The sequence below is a fragment of the Indicator indicator genome, chromosome 5 (assembly GCF_027791375.1).
Source record: "Indicator indicator isolate 239-I01 chromosome 5, UM_Iind_1.1, whole genome shotgun sequence".
In the NCBI taxonomy this organism is placed as follows: Eukaryota; Metazoa; Chordata; class Aves; order Piciformes; family Indicatoridae; genus Indicator; species Indicator indicator.
Window position 1 is genome coordinate 10530559 of NC_072014.1, and position 24604 is coordinate 10555162.

A 24604-nucleotide genomic window follows, 5' to 3' on the forward strand; every position below is an offset into this window, starting at 1 on the left:
TGCTGTCCCCAGTCCAGCATCTGGGACTGTCCATGTGCAGGGGCTGAATGTGTCCCAGCAGCTGGGCTTCATATTGCCCTTGCTGGGCCTCTCAGCAGGAGGTCCCTCTGGAGGGTGGGTTGCCTGCTTGTTGACTGCATTTCTGCAAATCTGGTGCTAATTTCCACATTTAGCCAGTTTCTACACTGAAACAAACCTTCTTGCACATGTGTTGACTGTGGCTTTCACTATCTAATAAAGCATTCAGATACAATTCTGGTTTCCCATCACTCTCTATTCCCCCCCACACCCCTTGCCTTCATTTAGCTCATAATTGTTTCCAGCTTAGGGAAAGTTTCCTTTGTTTTAGTAGTGTTACTTTGTGGATTGCAGTTAGATCTCAATTACTAGAAGATAAGTAACCATCCTCTCTTGGTTTAGAACTCCATAAATCAGAATGTCTATATGTAAACAAAAGGTGTTTCCAACCATTCAGTCTTCTCACACTGATACAATCTCATCAGTTTGGTAGCATGAGTTTTCTTGTTGAATTTAAAGAACCATGTCCTAGCTGATTAGCTGGGACTGCTTTGGGTTTAGTGGAGAAGTCAACCTGTCAGTAATTAACATGGATGACCAGAGCCATTAATTGTCAGTCAAATCGATTCCACACGTTCCTAAGCATAACTTTTAATGACTACTCACTTAAAAATTATGTGCTAAAAATTGAAGGATTTGCTGGTTTGCACAAACAGAGCTCTATTGATTTGCTCTCTGTGGCAGCCAAGTAGGCTGAATGCTGCAGTAACAGGGACATAACTTGGTAATGAAACACTGAATCAGCTTAGTAGTTCAGGACTTGTGTGTTCCTTAGCCAGAGGTGCTCTTGGTGCTGTCTGCTATTTGTTAGCTGACATCTAGAAAGTACTTTCCATATGTCCCATCTGTCATGGTGATTTTGAGATACTAGTTCAGGACATCACAATTTGGTGGGTCCCTTAAAAGCTCTTAGACTTTCTTTGCCAAAAAGCATTCCAAAGCTCTATGTGCAGTACACAACAGAGAAGTTCCTTACACTGTTCATGTGGCTCAAGGTAAAAATGCTTTTCCAAATATTTCCTAGATTTCTTCCTTACTTAGGCCTGCCATATCGAGAAAGCTAATGTTGCATCCTATTCCAGTTGCATTTGCCTGTTGTATTTGGTGCAGTTTAAAAGCAAGTTTTGTCATCCTGCAGGTTAGCAAACACTCATTTACTCACACATCCAGGCAGTCATGAGCTGTTCTAATAGGAGAAGCTGAGTAACATCACCCTGTGTTATTTTCCTGCACGATCTTTCCATCTCCTCAGTGAAACTCATCTGTCAGTATTCAGCGTATGAAAAAGCTTCCTGCTGTGTCATTGTGCAAGAGTGAGACAGACAGCGCTCTGGGAGGGAGCCTTTACCCTCTTATTAAAATCTAGCATGTCTTCTTTCATGGGACTTTTGTCAGTGGCTCTGAATACCAAAGCTGAGAAATGTTGTCAGAATAAGTGTTTGCCAAGGATCCATCTTAAATGCCAACCATGAGGACTAGAGAGGGTCTCCTCCCCCTCTACTCTGCCCTAGTAAGACCACACCTGGAATACTGTATCTACTTTGGGGCTCCCTAGCTCAAGAGAGACGGGGTTCTGCTGGAGAGAGTCCAACAGAGAGCTACAAGGATGACTGTGGGACTTGAACATCTCTCCTATGAAGAAAGACTGCAAGAACTGGGGCTACTTAGTCTGGAGAAGAGAAGTTTGAGAGGGGATCTTACTCACATCTATAAATATCTCAGGGGTGGGCATCAAGATGAAGATGACAGTCTCTTTTCAGTGGTGCCCAGTAATAGGACAAGGAACAACAGCTATAAACTGGAACACACGAGGTTCTGCCTCAACATAAGAAGAAACTTCTTTATGTTGAAGGTGACAGAGCACTGGAGCAGGCTGCCCAGAGAGCAGTCTGTGGAGTCTTCTTCTCTGGAGACTTTCTAAACCTGCCTGAATGCAATCCTGTGTGGCCTGACCTAGGTGATCCTGCTTTGGCAATGGAGTTGGACTAGATGATCTCTAGGGGGTCCCTTCCAACCTTTTAACATTCTATGATTCTATGGTTCTGATTTGCATCTTCTTTGGAAAGCAGCAATGTATATTTCTGATACACTGAACAGGAGGGCTGTCGCCTCTCTGATACGTCAAAAGAAGATTAATACCACACTTTTGTGGTCTCTCTGCTTGCCCCAGCCAGAGGAATGAGGGCTGTTGTCAGACTCTAATTACTGCTGGAAACACTCAGTTGCTTTTGGATGCAGAGGGATCAGAATGCTGCTTCCACTGCAGGAACTGATCATTCTGTCCTGTGCCTGCATAGTTTCCAGTTTTCTGCCAGCTTTTAAAGAACATGCAGCATAACAGCCCTATGTAAAAGGGGTCTTGGCTTTGTCTTTTTTTGACTCTGGCTATCCCCTACCACTGTCAGCAAAGGGAGTTTTGTTTCCATGCTTTTTCCATGGCTACATCAGTATCAAAGCTTGTAGCTATTGTGTTGATACTTCAGTGATTAATTATTTTGCATAGGTTTGTGTGGAGGAGTTTGGTTCTGGCCCAGGTTTTAGTAAGTGTGGAATTTCAGTACAGCTGGTGAACTTCAGCAGCTCTGGTTGTCACCAACTATTATTTCTAGTCCATCTGTCTTCAGGCAGCTTTGTATACTGTTATGACGTGTGTAGATGTGTTTTTATTCTGAGGGAGGGGAGGTTGAACATTTCTGAGATTGTTGAGAAGGAAATTCAGTAATTATATACAAATCCCAACTTTCTTGATGTGATTATGACTGTAGCCTTTGCAGTTCTTATGGCCTTTAGTTTTTAATAGATCACCTTTACAGTTGAAATTTCTAGTCCTGCTCAAATCATGTCACTCTGGTTCCTCACCACAGCAATGCTAGCACACTAGCAAAAATCCTCCAGAAGATACCAACAGCAGTTTGGCCAGCCTCATTTCACCTGGGATAATGCTCTATTTTCATTATCTGTGCCCTCAGATGAATCACAGAGTCAATGTTGGCACCAGTGATACGTGAAGCCAGAAGCTGTTAGGGAGGAGGGGTGTTGGGGCAGACTTCTCACTTGCATGGTGCTGTGAGAGCTACTGAATCTTTTTTCTTGAATCAAAAAAAAAAAAATCACTGCTTGGCTTTTTGCTATTTTATTTTTATTCTTAAAGGCTTTTCTTGGTAATAAAATAAGGTTTTTATTTCAGGGCTGTTTCTGTGGAGATGGATTTATAATGTTCATGTTGTTACAGAGTCTGAAGCTGCCTCTTAAAGTTTTCTCTTAGGATTTTAATTGCCCTATATAGCTTCAGTTCCTGAGGAAGCTAGGCTTCAAAAAAAAAAAAAATCTCTCAATTGCTTGCAGTCTTTGGAGGTTGTTCTAATGAGTCTTCTGGGATGAACATTTTCCTTGAATTATTTGAGGACTGTCATTTTGTCTTTACAAGTGAGAGCATTAATCTAATTCCATTAGAAATTCCATTGATAATTAAGAACAGTTGCTGACTACGTATTTCACTGAAGAGCTTTTATAACCTTCCACAATTGTATGTAGTTTTTCACATCTTTAAACAGCAAAAAAGTTTTTTGAATTTTTATAGGATAATCATAGTTTCTCAAACCCTTCCTTGGGCAACTGGGCAAGAACCAGCAGCACCTGACAAAATTCCTGGGGCAGATTCTGGAGAGGATATTAAGGTATCTTCTGAAAACAGGGAAGTCATTGAAAGATAAAGTTGTCTGCAGTATGTCTGCCTGTAAGTCAACAATCATAAATAACAAATACAGACATGTCTGTAAGAAGATACCTAGGCATCCCTTTTGAAATATAGTAGGTTGAATTTGCCCCTAAATTGTCCCTCTGCATCAAAATTGTTTGCCCAGCATATTTTCTTTAGTTCTGGAACCACCAAGAACCAGCAACAATTTGAAACTGTAAAATGTCCTTTTCACCTAGAGCAGGGGTTTTTTGTTTGGTTTGTTGGTTGGTTTTTTGGTGGGATTTTTGTTTGTTTTGGCTCGTGGTTTGTTTTCTTCTTTCACATCAGAAATTGATGAAGCACATTCTCCAAGTGGAAAGGAATTACAGTTCTGTCTCAGCTCAGGTTTTATTAAACACTGCAAACCAGTCTGCCACACAGACCCAGAGCCTTGTGCTTTCCTTGCCAAGCTAAGTACAGATGTTGGCAGATTTGGAATCTTTCATCTCTGCTGAATTTTAGAGTAACTTTGTCCTCAGACTGATAATGCTTTGAGGTACTTACAGTCCCAGAGTTCACTGCCTGTGTATCACTTTCAGATTTGATCCTTTTAAAGATTCTTCCAAAATAATACCATGGCCAGCTGTACTTTTATCCTCCTGGTGTTTTGTTTCTGTGCTTATGCATAATAAGGGCATAATTACATTTAGAATGAAGCCTGCCTTGAAAAATCCATATTACTGAGTAACTGACAAAATGCATTTGAAACTGAATAGTGTCTTCAAATTGGGATTCTTCTTGATGTCATTGAGCACTTTGAAGTTAGTTTTCTTCTATTAATGTAATTTCATGTATCAGAAAGTTAGCCTGTTTGAAATGTTACATGATGCATGTGAATGAAAAGCAGGGTATAAATGCTGGCGTGTCACAAGTGTGTTGGATGCTCTATAAACAAATAGTAACACAAAATAAAATTAAAACTTGAACCTTTGAGGAGAAAAAATATTCGTTATCTGTATGTTTTAAACCACAAGACCTGAAGAAGTAATTCATTTAACTGGTCTTACTTCTGACTTCTCTGTTTCTCTGCCATACCTGCCTCTTTTTTTTTTATCATTTCAATATCAGAGTCATTTAAGTACTTTTAGCTCACTTAGCTCCTGCACTGATTCTTCTTGGTCAGAACAGTCCAGATCTTTTCACTTGCGACTTCTCCAGAGCTATGCCAAACTTCACAGAAACAGAAGGAGCAGAAAGCTCCTTTACAAATTGGTGACTTCAGTGCTGATCAACACCTTTGCGCATTGAAACAACTGAGAACTGGTGCCCTTCACTTGAGACACTTGCTGACATCTGTGTTGGAAATTAATGCAGCATCTGTGGGAGGAGTCTTCTATTTTTGTGGGGTTTTTTTTCCCCTTACCTGAAAATTGTTTAGACTCTGCTTTTTTGGGGTTTACCTTTGGCTTTTTATGTAAAACTCAAGGACAGAGTTGCTTAGTGCTTTGAAACAAACTGCAGAGCTCAAGAGCAGAGGTACCATGACTTGTTGTAGAGAATGGATTGTTTAGTGCATTAACATTTCTTACTTGAAGAATTTGGGCTGGTTCTCCTCTGTAAATGACCTGTGAGAGCATTTCTTCCAGCTTTGGTTTGTGTGGCTGGAAGAAAAAAGCTTTTCTGTGGATGTTTTTCACTGGGTTTTCTGCTTTAGTTGTTGACACTTAGATAAATTTACTTCAAGATATTTGAGAACTAGAAATATTATCCACTGGTCTGTCCTGACTGTTGCTGACTTAAGATGCAAAATAGTTTGCTTGGGTACTACTCACCAGAATTGTCCAAGATTCTGTGAAAGACATTCCATTATAAAACGTTTATGATACATAAAATACAATAAATAAAATTTCATGGTCCACAGATGCTGCCTCTGGTCACTGTACATTTCAGAGGAGATATTGTTTGTGGTCAAAACCACTAGAAATAACTCTAAACAAGCATTTTGTTTTCTAGATGATGATGAATTATGTGCAATAGCTGTGTGGCTGTGATGGGTTAGTATTCCTTAAAGAAACTGAAAGAAGTCAAAATGGTTTTATTCTGCAAAGTAGGCAAAAGCATCAGAAGTCAAAAACCAGCTCTGTATTACCTGAGTTTGCATACTCCTTCTACCTGAGTGCATGTTTCTCTATTGGTTTGGATCCAGACACTGTACTCCAAAGCTTTTTAATGGCAAACTGTATTTCCTAATGCCTTCTCCAAAGAATTTTTTTAAAATCAATGCTCATGGAATTCCTTACTGCGTTATTTTTTAACCCAGTTATCTTTGTCAAACTCCTTACTATTGCCAACAGTTTTCCTTTGCAGCCATACTGTTACGTCTTTTTTTTTCCAGTTTCCTAGGTTCAACCCTACGAAATTCTGTATGCAAACAGTGCTAATGATGTTTGAAGAATTCTGATTGTTACTGTTTTCCCTTTTTTTTAAGCTCAGATGCCTGAAGTTCAGTGATGGCTCGAGAGAGCTGGAAAATTAGCCTCAGAACAGAGACATCATTTTGAGAACATTAACTTGCAAGTTCATTTCAAGTGGTGGTCTTAAAAAAAAAGTGTCATTAATAATGTTTTTGAGCTGGAGCAACCATGTGTGAGGTCTGTTGTGCTTAGATGCTCATAAGTGATGCAGAACAGTTTCTCCTCTGCACCCTGCTTGTTTAGCTGCAGGGGGACATGGTGGGAGGAAGTGAGGGAGCATGTCAAAGTGACTTGCATTGTCTTTACAGAGGGAAAACCTTTGCTTTGCCTCTTTCTAAGGTTGCATACTGAAATCTGGCTGGTTTTATTTTTTGTACCACTTCTCTGAAGCATTAAATGACGCAAAAAAGAATTGCTCCTCAGAGTCCAAGCTTCCTCAGTGTCAGAAGTACTATTCTCCCACTGCAGCAAATGGAAGAGTTGCCACAGAGAAGCCATAGATCTAACTAGGTATCACAGCTCTTCTTTCTGTTTGATGTGGGAGGCTCTTCTGCCAGATTTACTGAAGAGCCTTCACACAAAATTCTTTCACACTTCCATGTAATAACCTTGACAGCTTTGTTGGATGAAAATGCTTTTGATTAAAGTGGAAAGTCTTGAGTTTGCAATTTATCTAAAGAGACAATCACATTTCTTGGTAGCTCTTCTATTTTGTGGTGTTCTCACTGTTTATTCACTAAAATTTCCTGCATATGTGGCCCAACCAAAACCCACTGCATGCTGTGGAACCATCTGGTTAGGTACTCTGAGGAAATAATTTGCAAAGATCCTATGTCCAGCATAGAAATCATCACTACAGTGGAAGGCCCTGTGAGTTCAGAATTCACAGCTGTTGCCTCTTTTAGTACAGTGCAGGTATTTTCCTGTTTGTGGGACATAAGTGGGGATTTAAAAGGTCAACATGGTTTTGTGGTTCTCCCTTCCCCCAGCTTTACAACCTTACCTGTGCAGGTCAAAATGCATTAGAGTCCATCTTCCAAGACAGTTCCTTCTTGTCTTTCACTTTGAATGCCAGGCTCTGCCCTGTACTTCTTCACTGAAAACAACCTGTTAACTGCTTTGAAGTTTTGCTAGATTATTTTAAAGAAATTTTAAATTGGACACATTCCTGTATAATATTCAAAGTTTGTTCCCTAAACCTTGCCCAGTAACATAATGGTATAACAAACTTGAAGTTAAAAATGTTTTCACAATAAACCCCCTGCTTTCATCTGTCAAGTCAACTTGAATAGAGAATGTGGATGATCAAAGCATTATTTGGCAGTCTCTTCAGTATACTTGGAAGGCATCTTTATCAGTTGTCAGCAGGGCAGAAGGATCAGACTGGAGTGTGACACTTAGTGGTAGTTTGGAAAACAGAAGTAAGTCATACTGTGCATCTAAACCTCTGCAAAGTGCTGGGTGCCCTCAGTTTCTCCTTCAGTTAAAAAAGAATTGAGATAGCTCAGAGTTTTTAAGGATGAGTCTTTAGGTTTGCATTGATCTTGTAGCAGCTGCTCCCCAACCCATTTTGGGTTTTGGTTTCCTCCATTTCAGCACGGCACATGAAAATGTATTAACTACTCCTGCAAGACCCAGGGGTGTAATGAAGTGTGAATACAGATTGTCTGCCACTCCTTCCAGTCTCCTGTATGCAAGAACAAAGGCTGATGGCAGCATGGAGAGGGGTCACAAGCTGTTAGTGACGTGCTGGGTTAACATACCCTGGTGCAATCTTGCATAAACGAATGGAGATAAAAACAAAATGTAACTTTGCTTGTAATATAATATCCAGCTCCAAGGTGATGGAGGTAGACTGACACTTTGCTAATTGTGCAGAGTTACGAAATCTGGCATGTCACATTACCAACCTGTTTTCTGCTGCATGCTTGTCAGTAATCTCAAAGTCATGACTGACAACTCTGTGCTGCTCACTTGAATTTTTGCCTTCATCCAATTTATTTTGTAATTCTTTGAGACAGAGGAGCTTCCAGCTCTAAAATGATTCAAGGAGAAAGAGGTGCAGACACACCTGTCATGCAGAAGCAACTCAGGAGAATTTTGGTTTGAATTTGTCCAAAAATGGAAGCAAGGAACATCTATCTTGTGTAGAGTATCTGGTGGTGCTGGCTGTTTTGTGATTCAAGGCAGTGATTCCTTAGTCACACTCTTCTGCATCCAGAGTAGGAGCCTTTGCCAGCATTCTTGGGTGTGGTGGCTGGTGGCATACTTGTCACAGTACAAAGGGGTAATGTCTGACAGCATCTTGCTTGTTTGTATTCTTACCTATGAAACCAGGTCTGCATCCATGTCAGTCAAAATAGCCTGAAATTTCATTTGATGAACATGGCATAAGAAAGTGATAGATCTGCAATAAACAGATTTTTCTGGAATCTCTTTCCAGCACCATGCCAGCGCTAACTTCAGATATTACTTTGTTTACCCTGTAGTTCCTTTTGGCAAAGTGAATGGAGGGAAGTGGATTGGTTGCAGCTGCCAGATGAAGTGTTGTCAGGGAATTGGGTCTTTTCTATGGAATCCAGCCCTGTGTTGGCAGACTTTGGAGGAAGCCATCTGAAAACTTGAGCTTGTCATCACATACTGACTACCTTGTTAGTATTGTGAATATTCAGTAACAAAATCTCTGAAGCCAGATTTTATTTTTTGGTCTGATGTCTTGAAAGAGCTTTATTTGAGGACTAAAACATACACCAGGTAACTTGCAAATTCCTTTCCATGCAATATATTTAATTACTCAGCAGAAGCTACAAATAGCTTACTACTTTTGAGCCCATGGCTTTCTGTTGAATGTATGGGTTGACCATAGCTACCATGTTTATACATTCCTGGTCACACTCCTGTCTGTTGGAGTCAGCAGTTGTTAGTGTTGGCGTTGATTTCAGCAGATTTTCCACTTGATTTTAGCACTGGGAAAAAAAGCAGGCTTTTTATGAGTTTCATAGGAACAATTTAACAGCCATGTCTATCCCACTGGATTTCCTCATCCGACGATACCGTAAGGATGGTGGTTATTACACGACTTCTTCTCCGATTAGGTCATACTTTCTACGGTCTCAGCTTACGGTCAGACACTCTAATTTTGTGCTTAGATTATGAATATTTATCTCAGAGGACTGGGATATTGCTTTTACTGCATTTTATTTGGCTGCAACAACAGAAGCAACTTCTAATGGTGCTGCTGACCAAAGAAACTGCTGGAGTAGGTACGCAGCAGCAGTGAAATCCATACCTAATGACTGCTGTAGCTGTGGGTAGCTGAGCTGCTTGCATTATTGCAGTGAAGCACTGCTGGGGTATTAGCATATCACTCAACTAAAAATAAGTCCTTTTATAACTTCCAAAGTACTTAAAATGCTTGTTGTAGAAAACAACAGCTGCTTTTGATTCCTCAGTGTCATTAAGCATATGAACCTGTGAGCTGAAATCCCTCCTTAAAAATTAATAGAAATTTCATTTAATAGCAGGAAGAGGCAGTAAATCAGGTTTGGACGTATTTTGAATATTCTGTTTATTTCATGTTTTCTGAAAATTCACAGAGGTCTGTCTGCAAAGCTCAAATAGGTAGATAACCCTGAAAGATTTAACCGGCAGCAACAAAGATGGTCCTTTGACTTAAGACTCTTATTTCCTTCATCAGGAGTGCAAACTGTTTCACTACTGCAGATGCATTTCTTGGGTTGGTTCTTTTTCTCCACTAGCTGCAGTCAAACCAAGCTTTTCACCTTGTGGGTTTTTTTTTTCTTTTTTTCTTTCTTATAATGATTAGTTGTGATTGTATGTGATTTCATTTTTGTACCTCTAATTATAAACTGAAGAAATGGGTTTAAAGAAAAATAGGGTTGGTTTTTTTTTATATTCAGTATCATGAAACTGGTTAATGTCAGTTTATAGCAGAATTTATAGATATGCTTAGCTTATTCTGGTGTGAATAGAGTAGTATCAGATGTCTGAGTCTGATCATATAGCATTGCAATTTTGAGCATCGTTTCTTATAGATGGGACTTAGTTATGCAAATTGCCAGAGTCCTGAATCAGGAAATGTTAATCATAGTAAGAGGATGGAGTTACCTCCTCTCACTGTTGAAACAGCAAGGGCTGTTGATACTCAGGTATTCTCAGTTGGAGTCAGTTAACTCTTCAGTTAAATTTGAGATCTACTACCTAGCTCTTTATTAGGGCATTTCATCAGTGGAAGCAGAACACAGTGATGGAGACCTCACCATGGTTTTTTGCTGCTTTGCTGGTGGGAACATCATAATGAAGAGACAGAAGTGATTCACCCTGTGTAGGTTGATAAAGCAGTGGGAGTCTGGACATTAATTTGGATCCTCTTAGTTCTGGATTAATAGCCTGGCATTTAAATTGCATTCTGTTTCTTATCCTTTCCTTAATTTTGACTTGAATGTGTCTCAGTCTTGCCGTAATGTTCCTACACAGACAACCTTCCCACCTATTTCATCTCTGCTCTGGCAAGTTCAGTTTTGAAGGAATAAAGACAGGCCACTTTTCTCTGCTGTGCTGCCCTTCTTACTTGTAGGCACCAAAGGTTCCCATTACACAGAAAAGCTAAAATGCACAAAGGGAGAGGCAACCAGTTTTGTAATCTAAGATTGACATTCTACTTTTTTTGAATCTGTTGGCACAATAAATCCTTTTTCTGGTTTTCAGAACTGAAATTGGACTGTGGTTTAAATCAGCACTGTACTTCACTGACTGCACTCAAAGCTGAGACTCTTGTCCTAGGGGTGTTCTTTCTTATGCCTTAGAAACTTCAACCCTACGATCAGCCCATGTTTGTGATAAACAGAGTGAAGAACATTTGGCAGAGAAACCAGAGCGAGTCTTAAGACTGAGTCCCTAACTGTAATTAACTCTCATGTCTGAATCAGTTCAGATAGCCATTCTCCCTTGGCACCCTCTTTGGCACTGCTTAACACTGACCAGAAGAGGTTTCACCTGGGCTTTTTGAACCATTTTGCTTTTGCTGCCAAGAGGGGATTTGCTCCTAATAGCTTGGCAGTGGCTCCACAGCATTTACTCATCCTTATGATGAGTGTTTACTCATCCATGATAGAATTACTATATTCTACAGGCAGTCCTAGCTATAATTTGTGATTCAAGTCTGTGGCCATCTTTTTAAAAATAAAGGCTGCCATCAGGATGATTATTTCCTGGACAAGGCTATAGTGCAGATAGCTACTAAAACAGGTGGAAAGGAAAAGATTTTTTTTTTTTTTTGTCTTGATCATTAAGTGCAATCAGTGTAATATGATTAAATGATTGTAAGTGGGGAGAGATACAGAACTGCAGGGTGCTTCAGGTTGAAAGTAATTTTTTTATTAAACTTTTCCTTAACTGTAAGTGGGTAGTGGGAGGAGAGGAATCTATCCATATATTATAAGCTAAACAATCTGATCTTGAATGTATTGAAATATGAGGTAACAGTAATTAGGTGTAGAACAAAAGAGCTTCTGCGGAGCTGAGAGTAAAGGAATTTCTGAGCTGATAAGCCAAACATTTCCTCCTCTCATCTCAAGACTAAAATTTACCCTTTTAACAAAGTGGTGCATCACTGATATGGATAGATGTGTCAACCTCAGTGTCACTGTTATTTTTGAAGGATTTATGTTTTCTATCCTTTCACTCCTCTGATAAAAGTTGGGTATTGTTTTGCAGTCTGACAGTCTAAGATCCTTGTAACAGCAGCAGACTAATTTGAAGAAATATAAAATAATGGATAATGATGAAGTTGAGTAAGGAAACAATGGAAAATGTTTCTAGGCAGCTGGCAGGTTACACTAAAAGAAGCTTGCGTTTGTAATGTTGTTGCAGGTCAAAATTCTTGATAGAAATATTTATTTGTTCTTTCTTGCTTATGCCCAGTGTAACCAAGTAAAGTGATTCTGAATTGCATTAGGAGGGCTGTTTGTTCTGTACATCTAGGATTTCCAGCACTTCATCCTTGAGACTTTTTCAGAAGGTATTTCACAAAATCACAGTCTCTCTTCAAGTTCAGCCCCTGTGCTTAGGGTAGAGTCAGCTGAAGCAGCTTGCCCAGGACTGTGTACAGTAAGCTTTTGTGTATCTCCAAGGACACAGACTCCACAAGCTCTCTGGGCAAACTGTTCCCTTGTTCCATCAGTAAAAACCCGCGATTTCTAATGGTTAGAAGAAATTTACTGTATCTCAGTCTGTTCCCATAGCCTCTCACCCTGTCGCTGTCATCATCCCCAGAGGGATTTAAAAAGTTGTGTAGATGTGGTACTGAGGGACATGGTTTGGTGATGCCTTTGCAGTGCTGATTTAACAGTTGGGCTTGATGATCTGAAAGATCTCTCCCAACCAAAATGATTCTATGATTTAGCCATTGCTTTGCTCTTTCCTTGTGAATTCCTTCATACCCGTCTCCCCCTCAACCCCCGCAGCTTTTAAACACAGACATCAATTTCCATGACATTTAATAGAGCAGCAGAATCCTTACATCCAGTTGCCATAATGGTCACAAAAGCTGGCAGCAGCAGCAAAGAGGGGATGCTCTATGGGTGAGCCACCAGGAAAGTCATATAGAACGGTTTGAGTTAGAAAGGACCTTAAAGATCCAACTGCCCTGCTGTGAGCAGGGACATCTACTATTATCACGTGGCTCGAAGCCCCATCCAGCATGGCTGTGATCCAAGCCTGCCATGCAAACTCAGCCAGGACCTGCTTCAGCAGGGTTGCTGTTGAGCCTGGCTCAGATCACACCAACTGCTTTGCTTTCCCTCAGCTGATGGTGAGGAGACATTGGTACAACCCAGAAGGGCTGCAGGAGGGCGAGGGAAGTGCTGTTCTTGCTGAGAGAGAGGAGGTGGTAAAGGGTATCAAGAAAGAGGTATATTGTAGAGAGGGAGGAGAGTTGTAATGATAGTCTGCAAATCTGTAAGCAGTCAGATTTTGCAGTCTTTGCTTGCTGAAAGTCTCTCTTAAAGCCCTTTCTTGATTGTGCTAGATACTCCCTAGCTGTGGGGGTGAAAATGTGTAGGTTGCAAATAGACCGTTACAGGCTAAGTGAGGCTTTATTCTGGTAGAGAGCTACCCGTGTGCTATTCAGACACTGCAGGAGTTTCTTTACTTAACACTGATCAGGAGGTCTGCATATTTTCACTTGTATTTGTCTTTTTTCTTCTCCTGTGCTTAGCCATATATGGAGCCATTAGTAATCAGACTACCATAAACATTCCTTTTCAGGGGATTTTTGCACAACTCGTTTTTTCATTTTCATACCGATACCTCTTACTCCAACAATGGGAAGATACATTCTACTAGGATTGTTTTAAGAAGAAATTGAGGTCAAGACTTTGAAGCTACTGCTTCTTCATCTTGCATTATTAATTCTCAAGGTTTACAGAAAGAGTAGCACTGTAAGACCCCTTGTATAATTGTGTACCATGTCATACTACCTGCAGTGCTTGCATGCATTCTGCCATCCTTTTCATAACGTCCGAGCATCTCATTGGATTACCACTGATTGTTTTTAGTTGTTTTTAATTTGTCTGTATACTGGATTTCTACTTCTTTACTTTCACTCTTCCATGTGCTCTTGGAATCACTCTGAAGTGAAGTTTGTGTGTCACAGTCTTTCTGGGCAAGAAATTACAGTGAAAAAGAAAGTTCCCAAGTTCTTGCTGTAGGATCCAGGGCTATGGCAAAGGGAGTTTGAGGTGATACAGCTACTTCTGTGCCCATAGAAAGAGTAAGGAAGTATTACTTTTAAAACACTTTAGCGTAAGAAATGTTTTGCCAAATGTGGTGATTGCTACTGTACTTTGGGAATCCCTTGGTCTTTGCTGGATTTCCTGATGCTTCATTTCCAGTTGAGGTATGTCTGGAGGTTTCAGGACAACTCTCCAGACAGTTCTTTCTATGGGATGATCTAATTAATCTTTGTAAAAGAAAGGGCATGGGTAAGCTATAATTTGACCTCTTCTTTTCTCTCTTCCTAGCTGTTTTGTTTCTTCTGTTTATTTTACCAGGGATCTCAGCTGTTTGCCCCAGAGCTTCTAACACTGATACATCATTCCTAAGAGTAATTGCTTTGCAGGGTCCTCATTACAAATGGTCTCTGTAGGGCTTTAGAGTGTTCCAGACTGGAGTGCTGACCTCACCTTTCTTTTCAGTGCTACCTCTTGTACTGCAAACAAGCAGCAGGTTTTTCCACCCAGGACAGCCACCTCCATTCCTTTGACCCACTCTACATTTTCTCCCACTGCTCTTCCAGAGAGACTCAGCACTACCAGGATGGTTCTAGGCCTCCAGGAACTCCCCCAAGCTTTTGATTTGTGTTCTGGGTACAAGAATTTGGGATGCAAATTACAATGGTTTCATCTTCAACTTGTTCAGTGCTGGACTTGGTCAACAACTCAGTTGATGCAGATGGCTCAACAGAAAAGCTGTTTAGCAGTACTTGTCAAGGCAGGGATATTGTTAGAGCTGACAAGGGGAGGCATTTCCAGATCTTGCTGTCATTGTTGGCTTTAAGCTTAGCTGTCATGCCCTCCATTTTTTAAATAGTTTGCATTGAAGAATATTTGAACCTCTGTGTTGCTGAATTAGTGTAGTCTCATCTTGCTGTGCTGTTTTACTTGTATTTCAGCGTCTCTGGACTGAGGTCTGTCTTTATTGTCTATTTTTCTGCTTAACCTCATTCCCTTATTTAAATTGATAGCCCTGCACCAGCTCTTGACATTCTGAAATCTCTCTTCCTAACAGGAAGGAGCTGTTCTGAACACTTTCAAGAATACTGATTTTTATTTCTAACAGTACAGAACTGTGACGTGATGGAAGTGTGAGGGGGTTTTTAACCTTCTTCAAGTAAAATAAGAAGCTTGCATTTATTCTTGGATACTGAATCGAGTGTCTAGTTCCTGATTTCTTCAAAAAGGTGCTACAAAACACTGAAGAATTGTTCTAATTAAATGCATCCGTGGGGTGTATCTGAGGAATTGAAGTATATATTCGTCTTGGGCCAGACGAACTTTTCATCTCTTGTGTAAGCAAACTCTTTTTTTCCCCATGTTTGTAATGAATCCCAGAGTGCTCATAACTGATCCAGACCTTTGCACCCTCGCTTCCCTGACGTATGCTGCTGCTGCTGCTGACTTCACACTGATGGTGGGGACGTGCATGTGTCACTGTGACACCTGAAGATGTTGGCAGGTCAATTGCTTACAGTCAGTGTGTGCATCTTCACTGTCCTGAAATGCTCTTCAAGCTGTTTGTTTCAAATCACAGGTCTCCAGCCAATACAGGTGCCTGTGGAGGCTGCATTTCCAGTCAGTAAGCAGCAGAAGTAGCTCGATGTGGTTTTTTAGGAAGCCATTTATTGTTTGTTGTGGGGCTTTTGTTACTCCTTAATTACATCTTAACTGTCTTATTAAGAACAACAGTACGGTGGGAGTCCAAAAACATCTTTGCATAAGAATTCTCCCTGTGAGTCATTACATTTATTTATCTCTGTATTTATTGCAGTAAATCCTTTGCTTCCTTTGCACACCCAACCACCCTCTTTGGTCTTTGTTGTTCTCACTGAAATTGTGGCAGCCACAAGAGTTGTTTTTCTGCAATATTCTCCTGCATTTAGAGAACTGCACTGGGGTTTTTCTTGGATTGCCTCCCCATTTTATGTTCTGTGTCACAGCCTTTGAAGCCTTTCACCAGCGAGCATAAAGTATATTAAGAGGCATGTGCAAATGAGCAGCAGAACAGCTGCTAATTGTGCTAACAGCTGTAAATAAGTAAAACATTACTTTTCTAATCCTACAAGTATTTATAGAAACCATTAGCCATCTTTCATAACGCTGATTATGGATAGAGGCTCTTTCAGGTTCAGCAAAGTTGATTAAGCTTTTGCAGATGGTTTGACTTGCTGAGGTAATGGTAGAAATGTGGAAGAAATGCAGATGTTTGAAAGCCTTTGTTTTACTTGCTCTAGGCAAGTCAGTGGTTTTAAAAGGAAAGCGGAAAGCTTTTGCTGTGCATTCTGTAGAAAAACGCACAGCTTGAAAATGGAAACATACAGGAGGGTTGTGGAATGCAAACAAGGAATCTGACCTCTTCAAGCTGAGTTCCCTGTGTGCCTCACCTGCCCGGCCAGGTTTGTTTGGATTTGAGTGTGACTGGCAGAGAGCCTCTTGCCAGACCCCGGCAGCTCCCATTTCCTCTGCGCTTGTAATTTATCCATTAAGATCTCTGATTTCAAGGCTGTATCCTCTCTTGGGAACCAGTGTTGTCCTCATGGGTGGAAGTGTGTTTGCAGCACAGAGGCAGTTCGCATCGCTGTAATTGGAATGATTCAGGTAATTTTTTTGAATGGCTGTCTCTATGAGCCTTGCCAACAGATGTATCAACAAGAGGGCCATTGTGCCTGGCGTCAGCTTCAGGCTGACCCCAGCAGTGTTGGAGGAGCAGGGAGAAAGTGCCTAATGCCAGGCTCCTAAGTGACTGAGCAGTCTCTGTGCTCCCTGGTTTAAATCCCAGGAGATTTTCTGTGTTTTCAGCAACCTGGGTGAAATCCTGAATGGTGATGAGCAGATCAGTCACAGTCAGGACAGATCCCAAGTTGTTTGGCACTGTGGCCATGTGACCAGAGGACTTGCAAAAGTCTCCATCATCTGCCTCCATCCAGGCTGCTCCTTAAGGCAAAGGGCAGGTGTGGCAAGAGTGTCAGGACCACGCTGCATTTGATCCAGGGAATTATTTTCTTTGGGAAGCTGCTCTGCCCTCTTCAGCTGGCTTGGTGTTCTGGATTTAGATGTAGTTATCCCTGGCTACCTCAACAGCTTTCACACCCTGTCACCTGATTCGTAGCCCTTTCCTTTTCTGATAACTTTAGAGAGTGGTTTTGGTTTTCCTTTATCTTTCTTTCACTGGCAAGCAACAGAAAGTTCTTGGAAGCATGAAGGAGATGGTTCCTACTTAAGATCTGAGAACCTCAAGCTAATGGATGAGCTGATTCATGTTCAATGTGCTAATGCTTCACTCAGTCTTTCCAACAGATCTTCAGCTTCTCCCTAGAGCAGTGTCACTGCTTTTCACATCAGTTCTGTAACCCTGCCTATAGGTACAGATATTTTTCAAAGAAAGGTGTGAAATGTGTTTCTCTTCTTCCCCACAATGCTGCTTTTTTTCCCAAGCAGTTACAGTAAAAACAGCAGTGGTGTTTTTTGGTTGGTTGGTTGGTTTTCTGTTATTTTTTGGTTTTATTTTTTTTCCCCTGCGGTAAAATTTCTATCATGTTTTCCCCTTAGGACTTAGCAACCAAAGACATCTTCTCATCATTCTGCAAAATCAGAATTGCTTGATGTCTAGAAACGGTGTTTAAAATCTGGTGGAGAGAACATAGGTCACAAAAATCGATGCAGTTTCAACTGCACTGCCTAGACTCGGGAGCCTGTGAGAGACATCTCCCCCACTCTCCATAGAACTAAAATTTAATTACAGAGTTTAGAAAGTTCTTCAGGTGATGTAAAGGCCAAGCTAAATAAAACAGTGCCTGGGAAATGATAGCAAGACAGGAACATGAATTGGAAAAACACCTCATCCCTCAGATTTTTGTATTACCCGAAGGTTTCATTCAGCTCCTTTTAAAGTGGGAGTGGGTGTGTGGGGGTTGATGGGTGTGAATGCTCTTTATTTCCTGTAAGATAGAAGAGAAAGAAAAGGTTGCTTTACATACTTTCCCTGGGGGTAATGGGTAAATCTATCTGGTTATTATAACCTTCTCCTGAAGCTTTGGCTGGAACTGAGTGATGTCATGTTCCTGGAGCTATGAAGATGCCTTTACTAAACATGCTTTAACTAAAACTGCATGTAAGGTCCTGACAGAAATTGTTTGGAATTTGATCTTGGTGATAAACTTCAGATTCAAATAGTGTTCTGATAAAATAGTGTTTTTAAAATTATTATTATCATTTCACCGTTTCTTTAACACAAAGAAGGGAAGGGCAGAGGAGCAAGTGAGTATTTTTGTGATCTTTTTTTGGTCTCCGTTTGAATTCTACAGAATTATAGATCTGAACAATGTGCAGTTGGGATCAGAGATTGTCACAGTATCAGGTGGTTGTAGTCATGATCAAGGGACAGGTACACTGTGCATTTTGCTGCAGGGACTGGTCAGTGTGGCCTTGGACCTTGTGAGCACAGCCCCCTAAAATGTGGGGAATAGTATCTGGTCTCTACTGTGTTTGAGGACAGAAACCTAAGTCAATATTTTGAGTAGGAAGAAGGAAAATCTTGCCACATGTGTGAAGTGCTACCAGTAGTGAATGTATTAAACACAATGAGCCAAATCTGTGCTGTTTTGTTTTTTAATTATGTAATTCTTAGGTATACTTTGGTTTTAAATGAATGAGAAAAGATTATTGGGGTAAAGTTTCCATTACAACTTTTCCAAAGTTTTCTGGTAGCTGTCACAGAGAAGTATGGTGTTTGCTTTGGATAACTGAGCAGATCTTTCTTTTTCAAGTTAAAAGCTTAATATAATAAACAAGCAGTTCATCAGTACAGCTCAGTGCAGTATAAATGGTTGGGAAAAGAGTCTTCTCTTTAAGAAGTCAAATGAGGTTAAACAGTTTTCAAGAAGGTGCCCAGTTCTTTGAGTGCATGCCTCAATAGGTTTTAACAAATTGCAGACCATGATTCTCTTCTGCAGTTTTGGGGCAGCAATTTTCCTTTGGTTTCCATAATTGTCTATAGATCCTCTTCCAAGTGCTCTTCAAAGAGAGAGAATTTGTGATAAATTCCTGCTTTAGCCAGATGCTGAGGTTGGTTGTTCCTTCCACATGAAATGTCATGTAGTAACAGCTTCCTCTGATCTGCTATACTTTTTTCACCCCATTTCAGAGTGGCATGTTTTTAAGATAAGCAGCTCACAAGTTGAGACTGAAGTGAATTGTTTTACACCAGTCAGGTTTGGTTTTATGTTAATCTAAAGCTACTTCGTGCAAATCGTTGCACACATCACGCTGTTTGGTAGGAACATGCAGTACAAATGAAAAGCATGAAATCAGTTGTTTGGAGTCTTTGGTCAGAGTTTTTACTAAGGCATATATAGATATATATGCACACACACACTTTAAGGTTGTTAAACTTCTTTGTTTAAGTACAGAAACACACCCAGGAGAAGTTCAGTGGGATGTAGGTTTAACTTTATGGTGTGTGGTCTGACTCAGTTTTCAGGTGGTGATGTGAAATATGCCATGGCTTGTACTCCATACTCTTCATCCCCTGATGGATTTTGAATTTCCTTTCAATTGATTGACCCCATATGATTTTCATCAAATGAAGCAGTGATTTGACCAGCATTTCTCATGCAGAAAATGCTTCCCACAGGGGTACTCATGTATTGCTCTTCTCTCCTTCTCACCTCCTGGCAGATCCAGGCAAAGCTGTTTTGGGTCTGCTCCAGAACTGTATAAACTCTCCCTTTTTAGATGGCTTTTTGTCACACGTGGATTTGGGAACCGAGCACCTTCAAAGCTGCAGTTCCACAAGAGTCTTGCTTATCAAGGGTGAGGACTGGGATAGCACAGGTGCAGCTATAGGAGTGATGTGTGGGCTGAGTGGTTAGGCCCTCAGTCCCTGTGGAGCTCTATCTGTGCTTGTCTGTGCCTCTTAACCTCTAGCTGGAGCTGTGAGAGGACCTGCTGTGCTCTTCCTGGAGTATGCTTAGAGGTATGATGGTTTTGTCTTGTTTACATTTGTATTAGTTTCCTATTCCCAGTTTTTATTCTTCAAAACGTGTGGGGAAGGCATCCGTTCGACGGTATGATCTGAGACTGGCACTGTCAGTCCTGTTACTGTGCCCTGTGGCACGGTGGCCTTTGTGCTAAGGGAACACTGGCACTGTCTGAACTGCAGTCTCCCACACTGCATGTGAGGCCAGTGCCTAACTGAGGTCCCTAAATCTTGTCACCGTTGTGCATGGAGGAGGCATCTCTCCTGGCTTAGCACCAGGAACAGACCTCTCCCTTAACTCAGTGAGGCTGCAGGTGCCACTCCCAGATAGAAAACCAACCCAAGCCTCCCCATCACCCAGCACGTCTCCAGAGAAGTCAAGGTCAGCTTTACCAGTCTCTTACTCCATCTGTCTTTTGTCTTGGAATCCGTGGAAGAAATGCTGCACCGTGAGGTTGCTGACAGGCAAATGATGGTAATTTAAGATGGGATTTTCCCTCTGAAAAGCTCTTCCAGGTGGTATTTCCAGGACTCACTGATGGCCTGTCAGGGCTTAAAGGCTGACTGAGCTGTTCATGGTGAAGTTTTTCAGGTGTTACAGTATCAATAGTAAAATGTCATGGTAACAGTCAACCTTCATCAGTCTTGGGCTTGGCATAGGAAATTACTTCATCACAGAGGCGGCTGTGCGTCTGGCCAAGCCAGCAGTGGAGCGTGATCCAGGTCCAGAGGGACATGACAGGAGCCCCACAGGGCAACACAGCCACCACCATCAGCTAGATGAGTGTTCTGGTATGAGCATAAATGGTCATTGACACGAACTGCTTTGGTGGGGGGTTTCTAGCAGCAAACCCTGCCCTACCCTTCTCTCTTCTTAGCATCAGCACCATGGGACTTGATGTGCTTTTCTTCCTCATTGATGTCTGTCTTGGCGATGGTTGGGGCTCAGGTCACTCATACAGTCTCAGGGCTGGGTACAGTTCCTCAGAGTCACCCACAGAAAGGATCAGAGAAAGAAGCTCCATTTGAGTGGGTAGCTTTGGGTCTTATGAAAAACAATAGGTGTTTGTCACAAGCTGCCTTCTTGCCCATCTCTCTGGTAGTCTTGACTCATAGCATCTGCCCTTGATGGGAAGTTATAGAGGGTAAAGTGCACCACTTTGGATCACAGAGAGTGGCAGGGCAGGCATCTACTGCTTGGTAACAGCTGCTTCCACACAGCATCCATGTCTCAGCTCCATTCCCCACGGAATGAGTCCCTTCTTTTTCCCTTAGCATTCCTAGCAGGGAATGTGTCTCTTTTATAATGCAGAATACATGTTGCTCTGATTAATTGTTTTCACTTCTGATTATCCAGTACTGCACATACACAGATGTGCACATAGAAATGTGCCCCCTGTTAATCAGGAGCTATTAAGCCATATGGCCTGTGAAGATGGAGCATTACAGCTATGGGATGAGAACCTCCTGTTCAGCAACCAGGTTCACAGGCAGCAAGTACCACGTTAATAAATTCTTGCCAACGCTGTCAGTTCCTTCATCTGGCACGTCACTCTAAGTGACAGCCTGGGTTTCTGGAGCTTTCCTTCTTCACAGAGGTCCTGCTTCTGTTAAGTCACTGCTAGGAGCTCATCTTCCCATTTGAAAACCTTGTAAAGGTGTGGGTGAAAAAGTGGAGGATGCTGTTAGCTGTCCATCCTGTGCTGCTCTCAGTGAAGATGCATTAAGCCCTACTGCATGTGCAGTGGTATTTCTGAGCCCAGTTTCCTATAGTGACATCTTTCAAAGAAATAAGAGTAGGAAATAACACACAGTCAAGCCCTTGGTTAATTTGTTTGGTGACCTTGAGTGGTTGCAAAGCCAGCAAGAAACTACTGGGAAGTGTCACCAGTTTGGTTATTCTAAAAGATGGACAGTGTTGCTGAGGTGGGTCTTTCTGCCTTTGTGGAGCTACCTGCCTTCTGTTTACCTCTATACCCAGTAACATGAGGAGTCTAAAAGGCTTCATTTATCAGGTGCAAGGCTGTGACCCACGTACTCTGATGTTGTAGTGTCCCAAAACAGGCTGACAGTGAGTGTTGCTGCTGCGAGCCATCAGTCCCTAACTCAGAACATCCACCTCAACCAGTAAGTGAGAGGTTTCCAGTGTGGGGCTGCCATCATGAGTAATTGTTCTAATTTATATCAACATAGGCCACAATGTGTGAGAGCTGAAAACAAATTCAAAGGGTCGCTTTTCCTTTGTCTGGCTGGTATTTTAACAGACTTGAGGTACTTAGAGGTTACCTGAGGCAGCCTGAGATCCAGGAACTACTCTAACAGGTGTTCCCAGTGACACTTTAATGTGACACTTGGCAATCATAACTTTCATCTGTGGATTGAAGTTGCCTGGTATCTGAAATCTTATTTAAAATGAAGATGGCAATAGCTCTGTAGTGTTAGCTTCTTAGCAGATTTCATGTGTGGCTGCATGAGTGTGGGGATGGGTGTGCTTGCAGCAGAGTTAAAAAGTCGCTTCACAGAATATTGCTTTTAGCAGATGCCATAGTGTACCAAAATAGCTGCTCCTTTCTCCTCAGAATCACAAGCAGCCTGTCTCTAAGGAGAAAAGGGATTTCTGCAGCCCTGAAGAAGTGGTTTCTGTTCATCTTTGCCGGGCTGCTCTCTGCACCTGGGCTCCTACTGCCTGATGCCGAAATGTCTGGCATCTTGCAGTGATTTCCTGTAATGGGTGCTTGTAATTTTTGCTCTCTGCTTTTATTTCTTCCAAAACACAGATCTGTACCTCTCTGAAGAAGAGCCTTTAGTGGTGGGTGTTTTTTCCCTGAAGTGCAGTTATATTTTTATTTCCACAGCTATGATATTTTTGGCCTTAAATTGTGTTTTAAACTTCTTTGAGATTCAGAGCAGTGTACATAGAGTTCAGGGACATCTCTGTGATGCACCTGATCAGCTGGAAAACAAAATCAAAGACAGTGTTTCTGATGGTTCATAGTTCTTCTTTGATGCTTCTTTTTTCTTCCTTTGATTTGAGACTTTAACCATGAGATAACCTTTGTATTTTCTCTGTTGGAAAAAGTCAATGGCAGAAAACCAAACCACTGTGTGAAGGTAGCTTGTCAGGAAGTGTTTGAGTGAAGCACGCTGTTGAGGCCAAGGACATACTGCTGTATTGCAAGGCTAGCTATAGCAAAAAGGATCTACTGCTGCTTTTCCTGTGATGTCTAGCAGAAGTTTTAGTAGCAGTATACAGATAAAGATTGATCAGGACATGGGGGAAATCCAAATGTTTTTTAGTAAAGGAAGCACAGAACTGGTGTAGACAAGATAGAAATGGGTACATTTAACTGAGGGAACAGACAGCTTTGATGATTTCTGTTTCCATTTTAGGTGTCTTGCCATGTATTTCAGATTCCAGGGTGGGTTAACTACATGCCTCTGCAAGGGAAGACAGTTCCCCCTGACCCTTCCCCAGTTTTAAAACAAGCTTCACAGTTCAAAGCTAGTCCTCCCTTCTCTTCAGAACTTCTTAGCAGTGTTAGCACACGGGCATGGTGGATATTGCAGTGCTCACCTCTTACCTACTGTTGTCAAAAAACAGTTAAGAAGACCCAGGACTGAAGTCCTTGGACAATAAGCAGACATTGTTTAGGGGGGGGGCAGGAACTGCTGCTCATTTAACTTCATTTAACATAGCTCTTTGCTGAGTGGACTGACCAGGACACTCAGTATGCATTTAAAGGGCATTGCTTTATGTATCAGCAAACCTGAAACCTGGAACAGAGGAGTTAAGTTGATTAGAGCAGGAGTGTGCCCTGCTGACAGCCCCCAGGCTACAGCAGACTTTGTGCCCTTTCTAATCAAAGCAGACACTTGGCTTGGTAAGCAGAGGGTTTCAGTGCTTCCATGGCCCCTGCTCTCCAAGCAGCTCTGCTGTTTTCAAAACCTCTTCATCTGGTGTGTCTATCTGTTGGTATTTCTATATTCAAGCCAGCACAGAAAACTGGGAGCTGGAAACCAAGAAGCACTTTACTGTAACCCCCCTACTTGAATCTGGAGCATGGACCACTTAATCTGTTAGTGTTGAACAGAGTACCACAGGGCCAGAAAAAGCCAATAAAGCTGGTGAAGGGTCTAGAGAAAAAGTCCTATGAGGAGCAGCTGAGAGAGCTGGGGTCATTTAGGCTGGAGAAAAGGAGGCTGAGGGGAGACCTTTCTCCCTACAACTACCTGAAAAGAGATTGTAGTGAAGTGGAGTTTGGTTGGTTCACCCCAGTAACAAGTGACAGAACAAGAGGAAACAGCCTTGAGTTGTGCCAGGGGAGGTTTAGATTGGACATTAGAAAAAATTTCTTCGCCGAAAGAGTTGTCAAGTACTGGAACAGGCTGCCTGGCTGAATCATCATCCCTGAAGGTATTTAAAAGATGTGTAGATGTGGTGCTTAGGGACATGGTTTAGCAGTGGACTTGGCAGTGTTAGGTTAATGGTTGGACTCAGTCTTAAAGGTCTTTTCCAGCCTGAGTGATTCTATGATTCTATATTTAATAACAGGCTGTAAGCACACAAGGCAAAGTTCAGAGTCAGAATAACATTAGAGGA

The 24604-nt window shown here is 41.6% G+C and overlaps 1 protein-coding gene across 1 annotated transcript in view; it reads left to right on the plus strand.

Annotated features, from left to right (window-relative positions):
- Window positions 1–24604, plus strand: part of UBE2F (ubiquitin conjugating enzyme E2 F (putative)) — an 84269-nt gene that overhangs the window by 57936 nt on the left and 1729 nt on the right. The gene's annotated exons all lie outside the window — the stretch shown is intronic.